We start from the raw sequence: 12291 nt of genomic DNA, 5'->3' as shown, positions 1-12291 counted from the left end.
GAAGACAAGAAATCCCAACCAAAAATCATAAGGTAAGCGCACGGAGAAAGCACAGCAAATTGTACGTGGTGACGGACACCGTCAATATAAACCCGAACAGTGCACTTAGCGGATGGGCGAATGATGACGTCGTTAACGCCACGCAGGGAAGGCCCATCGTACGGCGTTTTCACCTTCTTTAAGCGAGAACACAAGTCTGCGTGAATAACAGAAACTGCAGCACCCGTGTCAATCAACGCCTGTATCTGTAAACCTTCAACCCACACTGAAACCATATTAGACGGGCGCTCCGGAGGTGTTTGTCGGTGTCCGAAGCATGCAGTTTTTCCTCCAAAAACTGCAGGAGCTAGTTTTCCGAGCGCAGGTCATGCGCCGGAGAAGCTGGCCGAAGCGGAGAAGAGCGGCAGAACGGCGAAGGGGATCGAGCTCTGGTGGGCCGATAACCACGAGGGCGAGCAGAGGTGGGGGCAGGTGAAGAAGAACGCCCCAGAGTCAGGGATGGCATGGCGTTGAGGAGAGGGCGCACGAGTAGAGTAGCTGCTTTCGAAGGCCGCATACCCGCGACGTTCGTCTTGAAGGCGCCGGCGGCAGAAGCGGGAAATATGGCCCCGGAAGCCGCAATAATAACAAATCGGGCGGCTGGGGCGCCAGGGCGAGGTGAACGCTGGCGTTGAGGCTTGATGTGCTAAATCGGTGACATGGTCGCGGGGCGGCGCTGGCGTTGAAGTCGGACCAAAGACAGGTGGCATGGCAGCGACCTGAGCGTACGTGGGTGGAGGGCGAATAGCAGGGGTGTCCGGTGCTAGAGAGCAGGCTACTGAGGCCAACTCTTCTTTGATGATGCTGCAAAGGCCAGCACCAGTAGAGGACGGAGCAGAAGGCGCAGGTACGGTGAGGCACGGAGAGCCGTGAGCGAGAAGCTCCTCACGAATGAGCGCACGAATGAGGGCACGCAGGTCGGAGTCGGCCGGCAAAAAGGAGGCAGCCGGGTCAGGTTGTAAATGAATAGATTGCAGCTGATCGAGGCGTTGACAGGTCGCGATAATATCATCGACGGTAGTAGGGTTTTGGACGGCAAGGGCATTGAACGCCAGAGAGCCGATACCCTTCAGGACGTGGCGAACATGGTCAGCCTCGGTCATGGTGTAATTGACACGGCGGCAGAGAGCAAGTACATCCTCAATATAGGAAGCGTACGACTCGGCAGGGCCCTGGATGCGGTCAGCAAGCTTCTTCTTAGCGACTTCAGATCGAACAGCCGGAGAGCCAAAAATCTGTCGCAACTGCTGCTTGAAACTTGTCCAGTCGGGAATATCCGTCTCATGATTTAAGAACCATGTCCGTGCAACGTCAGTTAAATAAAAGGACACATTCAGGAGTTTAAGGGAATCGTCCCAGCGGTTTAACGAACTCACGCGGTCGTAGTGGTCAAGCCAGTCATCCACGTCGTCGCCGCGGAGGCCGGCAAACATCTGGGGGTCGCGTTGACGGCTGCTCACGGTCCAAGTTGCGGGGGCAGCAGAGGGCGAGAGGGAGGAACCCGGGCCGTCGGCGTGCTATTGAGGCATGACGGCGAGAGTACACAAGCGACGACCGGAACGCAGCTCCAGCGAGAAGCGGGGAAAGAGGATACGGGGGATCCAAGGAGCACCTTCACCACGTGTAAGGGAAGACTTCAAGGGAGATGTTTATTCCAGCCCGCTGGCAAAGACGTGCTCCCAGCGAACAGCACCAAGCGATGACGATGGGAATGTACAGTGCATGAAAAGAGGATGAAGTCGCAGCCAGAGAGGCGACAACGACGAAAGCGCATAAAGTGCTCACAATATCTATAACGGCTGCACAGCTACCATAGTTCTCCATAAAATCAGGAATAAAGTTCCAATAAAGGAAGGGTGTCAAACAGTAGTTGACCTATCTTATCCATATTGCTAATTACCTTGCCCTTTTTATCTCTAAACGCATACATCTGGTTTTTACCTTTGCCTAGTTTCCTCTTCGCTGCTTTTAGGCTGCCCCCATTCTTTAGAGGATTCTTGATTCCCTTCGTACTGAAGTCCATATTAAACAATAATAAACCATTCTAAACTCCATGTTAAACCAATCATTATTTCATATACTGGCTCATATGCCTGCGCGATCTGTCTGGTCGTTTAGCGCATTAGGCTCTGCGTCGGCAGGAATACGAGTTTTTTGCCGCCTGCAAAAGTAGTCACCGCGACACTGATTCAGATTGCATATCGCGTCATCGGTCGCCACCATCATCTAGCGAGAACGAGGATTTCGATAGGTTTTCCCCTTCGTTCCCAAAGAGAGAGGTCTTTCGGCGCGAGCAACAAAACGACCACGGATTGCAACCTTTTCTTTCTGCAGCACATACGGGAACACACTCTAAGCCATTCATCGTTCAAGACGGAATACTGTACAAGAACAACTCCTCGATCGATGGTGTCTCCATGCTTCTCATTGTCATAGAGAATATCCCCAATGATGTGCCGCATGCCATGCAGCATGAGATCACGTCGTGTCACCTTGGCTTCTCCGTGCACGCTGGACAGACTTCGTGAGCGCTTCTATTGGCCAAACCTGTATAAGACAGCTAAACAATACGTCGCAAGCTATGACCAATGTGAGCGTCATAGCATTGCACAGCTCCTCCGGCAGGCTTTCTACAGCCGGTCAAGCAATCATTCACGCCTTCTGAAAAAGTTGGCGTCGACCTTCTTGGCCTGTTTTCAAAGCCTTCAGAAGGACGCCGCTGGGTTATAGTGTGTGTAGATTATATGACGCGTACGTGGAAAATGCAGCGCTTGTATCACCGAGAGGAAGGGAAGTGTCGGCTTTTATGCTGCACTTTATTATTCTACGTTATGGTGCGTCCCGTGTTTTTATCAGCGACCGTGGCAGGCAGTTTACGTTTTACGTCGTAGAAGAGCTATTTCAACCGTGTGGCTGAAGCTACCGCTACTCCACGCCTTACCGCCCCAAGGCAAACTGCAGCCTCACCAACATGCTGTGTGTGCATGCTGCGTCGGATCACCGGAACTCCGCGCCGTGTTACCATTCGTGACCTAGGCGTAAAGCACCGCGAAGAAAGAGCTCACCGGGTGTCCCCCTTTCTACCTGCTCTACGTCAGGCTGCCGTGCTCTTTTCTGGACTCAGTCTCCCCCTTCTCTCTTCAAGAAGACCTTTCCACCTATCAGTTGCCTTATCGCACTGATGAAGCTCGCACTTTTTCTTGTAAACTCCGCTCGAAAGACCGCTGTGAAGAGCGTTACCTTGCGACTACACACGCTCCGAGAGATTTCGTGTTGCTTTGGACGCCATTGCGGAAGCGCGGCTTGTACCAGAAGTTTTTGTTCAGCTTTCTGGCGCTTTCGCCATTCTGAGTCGATTGAGCGATATCAACTACGTCCTCGCCAAACTTACGGCAGACAATCGTAGCTCTCGCAACACCCAAGTAGCCCACGTGGATCGTCTGAAGGGCTGCCACCGTCGACCACCCTGACTGTCTCGAGGACGAGCTTCATCTGACCCGGTGAAATTATCCCGTGGCGCACCGAAACCTCGGCCGCAGAGGAACCGCGGTGGTAGAAGACGAGGCTCAAGAAGCGCGAACGACGTTCGCTTGGCTGCCTGCTCCGTTTTCCCCAGTCCACCCAGCATTCATCTGTAGTAAAAACCATTCCATCCGTAACAATATTATAACATCGTTTCACAGTTAAGCTTAATCAAACATTAATGTAGAAAGCACTGTTTATGGTTCTAGTACTTCTTTATTTTAGTATGATAACTGTCACCACTTCGCGCACTTTTGCGTGCGCTCCCAGACACCCTTAGAGCGTGTGGGGGTAGCGGTCTGGGTCACAGAGGAGATGCCCTCGACTCAGCGTGGCAAGTTGAGCCGGAGACCAGCTGCCAAGTGACAAGGAGGTTGGTCATTTCGTGCCCAGCTTTCGCCGGTCACAAGCCAGAGAATGGGTCGGAGCTAATGGTTCTCAAAACAAAACAAAGTTTATACAGCAAAGAGACGATACAAAGCATTTCACAATCACTCGTACGAGCAGATACGAAGTGATTTACAAATACAATGCAACTCGTGCAAAGTAACAATCGAGAGAGATTACAATTTAACAGAACCTTTGCACCTAAAGTGCACTAGCAGACAGAGAGACAAAAAAAAAACAATTTGTTCACCGGGCACTGCCACAGTCCGACGACCTGAAGAGCTCGACGGGGTCGTCCCGCAGGTTGGCGCACGTTGCCTCGCTGGTCCGGGCTTGGCGAGTGGTTTTCTCCCGGGAGTCAAACGGGCGCGCTTCTCGGAAGCTTAAACGGCCGTTCGGGCTCGCGGACAGCGGTTGCAGCCCCTCATTTATAGGCGCAGACCGCGTCTGTTTGTTCTTCGCGCCAAGGAGGCGTGCACATATACGCAGCTTCAACTACACAAACTCCTCCTCATTCTCGCGCCGGGCGCGCGACCCCATTGGTCGAGCGCGGAAACCGCCTACCAGAAAAATCTAGGTCATTCTCTCCGCGCGGAGTCATCGACGCAAGAGCGAAGGGGAGAGGGTATAACTTTAGTGCGGTCAAGGTCACACCCTCTCCGTCGACAACGAGTAGAAACCAATCAGTCTAGAAAAATTGACGCCGCGCGCAGCCATGCCTCCCTCGGCGCCGCGCCGGCGAGCTGAGTTGCAGCAGTACGCGCAAAGATACGCACTCTACGGGGGTCCTTCACCGCTCTTGTTTTTTTATTTTACTGCGCGCTGGCGCGATTCCTTAGGCGCAGTGCCGGTTTTTTGTGAAAATGCGCCGAATTTTGTGACAATAACATCAGACGGGCCCTAATAGCGATATATGTCCGTCTGTCCAGCATCTGCGTGAAGTCTCCACCTAGCAGATTGTATTCAGTGGGACTTCTCTCTCTCACCTATCATCCGTTCCATTTGTAGGGTAGAGCAGGGAGACGCCAGATCGGGAATGGGTCAGCAAATATGAAAGTGACTAAGAAGAAAATGACTGACAACATCAAGCTTACATGCAAAATCGACAGCCTCGCATATAGACATCTGTGGGAAAATGAGGCTTGCAGGAGCTATGCCTTCCCTCACTGTTCGGGACGAGGAACTTGCGTCTCACAAACTCCACCCGTGGCAGTGTTTGAAACTTCCACCTTCCGTTGCAGAGACGCATCGCATAACCGTTGGACCACTGCAGTGGTTTTGGTATGAGCACTCGCTGCGAAAAGACGGCACATTTTGCGGAGATGCGTAGTAGTCATTAGATTTATTTATTGATTGATTTATTTGGATTCAATGCGTCAAATGCCTCTGTGCAGGGCTTTTACATGAGGGGTGGGCATTCGCGATGGCAGATGAGTTCTTTAATAAAAGACTCGAAGTCGCCGTGCTTGCAATGGATGACAGCAGCAGTGAGAAGGTCATTCCTGATGAACGGCTGATGAGCTGACTGAAAGTGGGTACACGGCAGGTGGCTGAGGTGGCAGTGGTGGCCATGTCCTGGCAGAAATTCAATAACAAGGTGAGTTGAACGAGTTGGTACATACGTGCGCTTTTTTTGTTCAAACAATGCTTGCATAATGGCACGGTTACGCGAAGATTCATAAGAGAATTTATGTAAGAAGGAGAGGCGAGCGAACTTCTGCGATATAATAGGTTGGGCAGGGTAGCTTGCGCTTTTAGTTTAGCAGTACTTGATCTATATGAATGAGGAGAAAGACTAAAACACCGCAGTGCGGTTCCGGAGGGATTCTAGTAAGCAGATATGGCTATTTTGTTGTGGTTCCGAGACAGACAATGCGCGTTTGAGTTCACGTCTAGCGAAGCTGCAGTTCGTTAGTAATATTAAACAAGAAGGGGCTAATGTCAGTTTCGTTACGTGATCGGCCCATGAAAGAAGGGCATATTGGTTCGTTCCTAAGCTCCTGCAAGAAGTTGCAGAGCGGAGGTTAGATCCTGAAAGTGTGTTTTTCCGGACTGGACGGTGCTTTTTGCAATGGAAAGTAGGAAGAGATGAATCGTTAATGTTTAAAGACATACGCCATTTTTCTAACCAGATTTGCATCTTGTCAAGATCGGTACGTCTGAAGTGCATTAGCATCGGTTATGTTAAAAAGAGATCACACGATCGCCTGCTGATAAGCGGATATTTGAGGTGATTTTATTTGGAAGATCATTAATACAAATTAAGAATAAAATAGGTCGGTAGGCTGTGCCTTGTGGCGTGCCTTAAATAAAGGGGGCAGGGTGGAAGAGCCATTGTTAGTGTCTACGAATTCCTAGCGGTTGGTTAAAAACTATCATCCAATTGAAGACTAATCCATTGTGATACAGGGATAAAAGTTTTAGAAGTAAAAGTTTGTGGGACACTTTATCGAATGCCTTTTTCGAAATCCAGAGACAAGGCGTCAGCGCAAGTATTGGTGTCAAGGTTGGAGCTTGTATTATTTACAAACAGGGCTAGATGAGTGTAGCAATAGAGTCCCCTGCGGAAACCGTTCTTCTTAGGATAAAAAAAAAAAGTACAACTAGAAGAAATTATTTTACAAAGTGAGAGTAAATTATGTGCTCCAGTAATTTGCAACAGGCAATTCTGAGGGAAATGGTTCATTGTTTAACAAAAACAGATTATATTGGGGAACTAAACACACTGGATTGAGAATTTGAATAAGATAAGAAATGGAATAAAACTACAGTTACAATAGAGTGGCGAGGAAAGAAGAATGCGGTCGCATTTTCTCCGCATCAATCCAATTGACCGCGCCTAATTTTTTTTGTAATGGTATGAAAATATGGCGATAATGGACATGGTTCTAAACATCAACAGAAAGAAGGAATCGATATGATGACAATCTACAAAAGGAGACGGCTTCCTATGCTGTGCAAAAATCCGACTGCTGTAAAAACTACCGCTTTTAAGACTTTTTCTTTTTGTCCTTCGCAACTTTGAGCACTTTTCAGAAAAGGAATACTCGTAAAGGAGAAACAAAATATAGCTTCCCTGAGTTGCTTTTTTTTTGCTACTATTTTAAGCTCTCCAGTATATGATAAATGTACGGCTGCTCGGCTGTTACGCTGGTTGTGGATTTTATTTAAATACAAGCCACGTTTCCTGGTCGCCTCCATAATTTCTTCTACAGTTCAAACATCGAAAAACATACGAACGAGTCTCGCGTTGGTTTTTGCGGCTGTATTTTGTTCTTTGCTGCACTGCGATTAGAGCAAAGTGTTCTGACAAGTATTGTGATGTTGCAGTTCGTGTAAGCATGTCGTTTTTTTCATATAATGATTGTTATTTTAATTTCACGAGAATAAAAACAGGATTTTCAATGACGGCAGCAGTCAGCACACGTGATATACAGTGTCTATTTTCTAGATAATATACACTAATGCATCTATCTCTTAATTAGACGACGGAATTAGTGACACCTACAGCATACGCCGTAAATGTAGACAGTATAAACTTTTTTTATGGGCAGCATCCACTTTGAAGTATATTAGCGCGTCAGCGTTAAAGGCCCCTTTACCCAGAAACTCTGGCGTCGGCGGCATTGGGAGCAAAATATTACGAGCATGACTCAGGCAGGTATGTCCAGAGAGCAACCAAGGAGGTAGGAGAGCCATATAGATCACATGGCTTTAAGCTTAAGGTTAAAACTTAAGCTTAAGCCGAAGTGTTCTCTCGAATTTTTGCGCGATAACTCAAACACTTCGGCAGTGCCGAAGTTCTCGATGTGAAAGCCGCAGCGCAAACCCCAAAAATCGGGCCAAAGGCATTTTTTTTAACGGGCAGTTGTTTTAGAGCCTAAATATTTGGATGCCGCAAGAGTGCACCTCAAATGTTACAGTTATTACAAATCTAGTCCACCTTGGGGGATTCCCCTAGATATTTGACCAGTATTGTGCGTACTTCGAGTTATGGCTTAATTCGCTCTTCCCCTACCATACGTTTGCCGTCCCGATTAGCTCAGTTGGTAGAGCGATGGCTCCGGTGAACTGGTGGTCCCGGGTGTGAACCCCTGACCAAGACTAATTTTTGTTTAACTGCGAAGTTTTTGAGAAAGCTGTGCAGCTCTCCTTTTTAGCCGTATGGCTGCGCTTGGGTGGATATCAATGAGTGATTGCTCCCTTAATAACCAAGATATAAGCGAAGACTTCCACTCGGGACCCTACTAGCTTTTTGCTGTTTATTGCAAAAACCTCTGGTCGGTGGTTTTGTGCCATAGACATAACTACTCGTCGTCGCGAGCGCAGGGCAAACTTTACACCCCAGACTTTGCTACGCAGAGGAAGATTCGACCATTCCCATAAATATCTTGCAGACGGGCGCTTAAAATATTCAACAGCCGCCGCACAATTGAAAGTAATGTCCAAGAATAATAAACTTGATCGTGAAGCTAAGATATCCTAGTGTGTGCTTCTTATACTCGCTAGAAGCTCTCAGATCGAACTACCCCCGTTCCACTTCCGAGTGAAAAGCTGGGCTCCCACTACGTGACGTGCAGGGGAATGGCGGCAGAGGAGCGCGTACACGCGATTTTTCTCTATTGTCTTGCAGTGGACTTCCAAGAACAGCCGGAAAAGCATCAATCACCGCCGTTTCTTCGGCTGTCGTCTGGTATAGAACAAAAAGAGTGCTCTCACCTTGAGAGTTTAGTGACTGGGTACCGGATATTAGAAGCTTTCCTTGGCTAACTACTGGGATAAGCAAGAGAGAAAACCGCTCAAAACATGGAACATCTTCGTCTATGTTCTTTGTTAAGCAATTTAGCACCGGTACTTGGCTGCATATTTTGCTATTAACGAACAACTTTCATCGACCCAAGGAACACTTTTCATAAAGGCTGTTCGAGCTTGCAAAACAACTGATTGCGCCTCCTGCCGGTTGCAGAATCAAGCGACTGCTTGCTCGATGGAGGGGGGAAGGGGCAAGTCCTACAGTTATTTGAGACTTCCGTTTTGCCTGCTCGCTAGAATGACGTCATGAATAAAGCAAGCGCTTCTATAAATAAAACACTGCAAAAATGCGACCGTGCCCTTCGAAACAATCGCGCAACTCAACTCGCCACTCACCAAGCCGGGCTGTCAGTTGTTGCTGCTTTGTTCGGCAGGTGGTGCAGGCTTTCGAATAAGGTACTGGGCTCACATCTGCAAGAACTGTACAAGCGATCGACATACGTTTCTGTATTATTTCAGAAAATGCGGACAAGTATCAATGTTTGTATTACATCTCAAAGAAGCATAACACCTAAAACGTTATAGGCTATCTTGTCAGAAATGTTTGCACTCTATTAGGCCAGTGGTTTGGGAAGTGGTTTTTTTAATAATAAGGCACAAAAAGTTTATTCGACACTTAAGAACCTCAGTAAGCGTAGGGGCGAACGGCGTTCATAATTGCTTGCTAATTGCTGTCTTTATTATCACCTCTTTCTAATTACACACATATATTAGCATACATCAGTAGGCATTCTAGACCACGTGATAAACAACAACGCAAAAAAGCCCTCTATTTAACCAAGTCACATGAACGTGTGTGAGTGGCCTAGGAGTAGCATGTCTGACTTGTAACCCAAATGTCATTCGTTCGATTCCGAACCAATTATTTAAGTTTTCTTTTCCGTCTGATTTATTACTTCACAGCCTTTTAAGGATTGTTCCACAGCGGCACGTTTGACGTCGCAGCCCTGTCGACCAATCCTGAATAAGTGTGACAGCGCGGATGGCCTTTGGAACGTCCACTTTACATTGTCGCGATAATACGGAAGTCTCCGTAGGTTCAAACAACAATGTTGAAGCAGAGTTTGCTAGTAATATATTGTTATGAAGACGAAGAAGAGGGCAGTGGCGCGGGACGGAGTGCTCGCGCTAGGCCCTTGAGCCATTAAATCCTATCTTCATTCAGTCATCATGTCGTGCTTTCCTTGGCTTGCCACCTCGTAACATTTGGTGTGAGGTGCTGGGTACTCATCGTCATCCTAGTCCCCGGAGCATCGCCGCCTTCTGCTCGCCTTCGTCGTCGGCCGAGGTGACCTGGGCTCCGCCGCCCGGCCCAACCCCAGCTCGAACTGACCAGAAACGACCAGCCGCTTTCCCCCCGCCCCGTCCCCAGCCCCGACCACAAGACACGACGACCAGGACCTGACGTACGATGACCCGACTACGACCCGAACCAAGACGGCACCCCCGCCCAGGCTGTGCGGCGATCCCTCAACCCTTGCTTGACCTTCGGCTGTGGGTGACCGACCGCTGGACCTGAAGCTCCAGGGGCAACCGTTCACCAGATCATCTCCTTCATCTTGGTGGCAAGCCTTTCATCTTCTATCCTTCCTGATCATCCTCATCGTCACCTCACCATTCGTAATTCAAGCAATCGATCGGGACGATCGCTCGGAGTACCGGGGTCATGTTATGAAGACGAAGAAGAGGGCAGTGGCGCGGGACGGAGTGCTCGCGCTAGGCCCTTGAGCCATTAAATCCTATCATCATTCAGTCATCATGTCGGGCTTTCCTTGGCTTGCCACCTCGTAACAATATTATCAGCCTGTCTCACCCGTCCTGTTTTTTTTCTCGGGGCGGTACACTTGGGGGCCTGATTCACAATCATTCCTGCTGGAAGAGATTATGCGTTCGCCGCCTTGGCGGTGTTTGTCGTTAGAAAAGAAAACAAAAGCTTCCGTTCTGAAAATAGTCAGAATTGCCTTTCCTTTGAGCCCGCTCTGAACAAGGCCACCAGAATGTGGAAACGTTGGTACTCACCGCTCAAATGGCTTCTAGTGGAAACAACAGAAGGCATAACATTTCTTGTTTGCCGACAAAAGTAAAAACTGCCCGCGGAGCTTCCTTAATCATTAGTTCTGGAGTATCTATAGCCGTTCCGCTGAGTTGTCGAGCGTCGTAATTAGTTCGCTGATTCAAATCTGTTCAAGTTTCTGTGTGCGCTCTAATTAAAGAATTTTTCCTTCATAGTCTATGTCAAATTGTGTTTTTTTTCTGCTAGTTCTCTTGTTCTGGCTGCCTCATTAAGATGACCTTAATTGGGTACAGCTGCTACACGGAGCAGCGTTTATATTTGCGAGAGAAGGGTAATAAAAATAGCACCGCAGAATAATGTATCGGAGAACCATACATAGCTTTAAATACTTTTAACACACACACGGTTATAACGTTTAAGGTATTTAGTGCGTGGTTACACCGTATTTACTGCACGAGCGTTTGATAACATCTGGCGAAAATTATTTCGAAGCTATATAGGATACATAGACCGGCGACCATCTAATGAAATAAATTATAGTACTTTATTAGGAGGTATGAGTTGCAAAGAATAACGAATTTGACCATTCGCGGTTCGTTGATCAAATACATCCACATCTTCACGCAGTACTATGGCTGGGAATATTGCTGCTGAGCCGAGATTTCCGCTACCTTCTTAGCACCCACTTCATGTTAATCCCATTGTCAGCCTTGGTGCTGGGGCACGAATACTTGTTAAGATGTGTTATTGTTCTGAAGCATTGCCTGAGAACTCACCGTTTTATGCTGACCCTGGACTGCTGTAAGTTAGTCTGGAAAGCTGAACTATACTTCATCGCCGGCGCCATGAAGGTCCCGTGAGTTTATTAGTGCGCTAGCACTTATATTGGCCATTCACCGCATTTCGGTGTAGGGTGTTTGCCTTACGAAGGCAGACAACAGCCACTGCAACCAATGAGCATAGGGGAATGTTTGCCGAATCCCCCATTTCCCTTTACTTGACTGGGCGAGTGAACGGGGCTGGGGTGAACGGCGAGATCGGTTGTGACCTGGCGGGCTGGGGGACAGCCGGCCGGAGCCGACTAGGAACACACGGCCGACGACCACGGCAGTCGCAGGACGCCGATGCTCCCGAACTAAGGTAACGATGAAAACCCGCAACTCCGCAAACTGTTACGCGGAAAGCCGAAGAAAACAGGATGTCATGAAGGATGGGGATGGCATGATTTATTGGCTGCAGGCCTAGCGGAACGCTCCCACACTCTTCGTCTTCTCCTAGTTTGCGACAATATAAACACTTACAAATAGCAGATTGTGATGATGTCACATGCTCATGTGATCTATGTAGAAGGTTAGACCCCGGCTTTTAGGCTCGCAAGAACGACGAGGACGCCGTCGGCAATGCCTACCCCGCCGGAGGTTATGCAGAACGGGATCTGCGGCCGATATGCATGCATGCGTGCATACGACTGCAATAAAGATTAGCCATGTGACTAGTGGGCTTCATCTATGCCGTCC

General features: G+C 48.5%; 1 long non-coding RNA gene across 1 annotated transcript in view; it reads right to left on the bottom strand.

Annotated features, from left to right (window-relative positions):
- Positions 1 to 5337: 5337 nt before the first annotated feature.
- Positions 5338 to 12291, bottom strand: part of LOC144095022 (uncharacterized) — a 46884-nt gene continuing 39930 nt past the window's right edge. Inside the window, exons 2-3 of the long non-coding RNA XR_013306668.1 lie at positions 9097 to 9180; positions 5338 to 5523 (exon numbers count right to left, since the gene is read on the bottom strand). This is a non-coding gene — a long non-coding RNA (uncharacterized LOC144095022). The remainder of the gene's footprint in view (positions 5524 to 9096; positions 9181 to 12291) is intronic.

Source organism: Amblyomma americanum, chromosome 6 (genome assembly GCF_052857255.1).
Source record: "Amblyomma americanum isolate KBUSLIRL-KWMA chromosome 6, ASM5285725v1, whole genome shotgun sequence".
NCBI lineage: Eukaryota > Metazoa > Arthropoda > Arachnida > Ixodida > Ixodidae > Amblyomma > Amblyomma americanum.
This window is presented reverse-complemented; position numbering and strand designations above follow the sequence as displayed.